This window comes from Gavialis gangeticus, unplaced genomic scaffold (genome assembly GCF_001723915.1).
Source record: "Gavialis gangeticus isolate Ggan-Ray unplaced genomic scaffold, GavGan_comp1, whole genome shotgun sequence".
In the NCBI taxonomy this organism is placed as follows: Eukaryota; Metazoa; Chordata; order Crocodylia; family Gavialidae; genus Gavialis; species Gavialis gangeticus.
In genome coordinates this window covers 238,605-240,247 of record NW_017728994.1, presented here as the reverse complement: position 1 = coordinate 240,247, position 1,643 = coordinate 238,605, and positions in this window count along the sequence as shown.

Genomic DNA, 1,643 nt, shown 5'->3' with positions numbered 1-1,643 from the left:
ACACACACACACACACACACACACACACACACACACACACACAATGGTATCAGGAGAGAAAAAGGCTTCGTGGAGGGACTGAAGTTAAATTGTGTAGGGACAGAGTCCAGGTCCCTTGCTTGGAGGAATAAGGTGTGTGATAGCTACCTATCCTAGGCTGTGAGTTGATCCTCAATGGCCAGTTGGGGTCTTCTCCAGCAAGGTGTTATCCAGAGGGGGTTGCCAGCAGGGCCTCTGAGTGGATAAGTGGCATGGCACAGTGCTGGTCCAGATAAACAGGGCATCCCAAAGAGGTCACACTCTACCACCCCTTTTATAGGGGTGGGCTACTTGTGTCTCCTATGGGAGGGACATGTCCAGGCAAGGACAGTCTTGCTCAGATGCCTACATGCAGATCTAGATGTCCTCATTGTCTGGTAGGACACAGTGGTGGAGTTGCTGGTTTCTATAGGGTCTTTGTCTTTCAAATGCTAGGTTTCTGTTCTGTTCCTGGGTGAGGTCCGTGGTTCCTGGATGAGTCAATGCATGGCAATAGTCCGGCTGTTGAGCTGATGGTCCAGTTGTTGAGTTGATTATTCAGTAGAGTTCTGCTGTTACCAGATTTGCCCATCACTTTGGGGTGCACTCATTTATTAGGGGTACATTTCTGGGGTCTCTGTAATTCTAACAATGTGCTGCTTGTGTTACTTGTTTCTATATGGAGTTGTATCTCTCCCTTCTGCAAGTCCTCACCCCCAATGGAGTTATCTTGCAGGACTCAGTTTCAATGGGGCTGGCTTCTTCCAGCTACCAAGTCAATTCAATACACACACACACAGAGATTAACGTGACACGTCTGATCCGACCGGGTTGATCAGCATGTACAGGCTGATACCCTCATATGCCAGGAATCAGTTCATCACGGCAACAATAAAATGCAGTCAGACACAAGCAGACAGGTGAACAGAATACCTCTGAATCTGGCTGGGTGTCCACGTGACACCTTTATGGGCCAGCATTCAGTTCATTAGGGCACATCTGAGCTGAACTGGGTCATTCAGCCTCTACAAGCTGATTCCTTTATGTGTCTCAAACTCAACACGTCCCAATCTTTTGCCCTAACTGTCCTAGTAGTGGTAGCCTCTTGATAAGTGGACCCCACAGTATTTTGGGGCTTTACAGGGATCTTTGGCTTAGGTAAAAGAAGCGTTGCTGCAGAGCAAGTGGGGAAGGGGAAGTAGAGAAGGAAAAATACACCTGGTTACCACCAGTTTGACTATAAAAGTTATTTACTGCTAAGTATATGGATAATAGCCATGCAAGGAAAAACAAAGACAATTACAATATTGAAGCACACTGTTTGCTGCTTTACAGCTTTCTTATACCCTTAGTCCAGCCTCTTCAAAGCATTATTTTAATTGTGTAAATCAAGAGGATCCCAAGCTGTAATTGACAGGGAAAATCCTGTTATATAAACAATTTCAATTTAAATTAATTACCTTTTTTGGTGACAAGAGGTTATCTGGTTTGGAACATCTCAAGAAACTGATTAACACCCAGAAAAACATAAGTTTTAAAGCATAACTGGACACCTAGGAGCTAGCTTGAAATTATTATGAATATACAAGATATACTGGAAGGGCTTCTCAGATGGCCTAGCTATG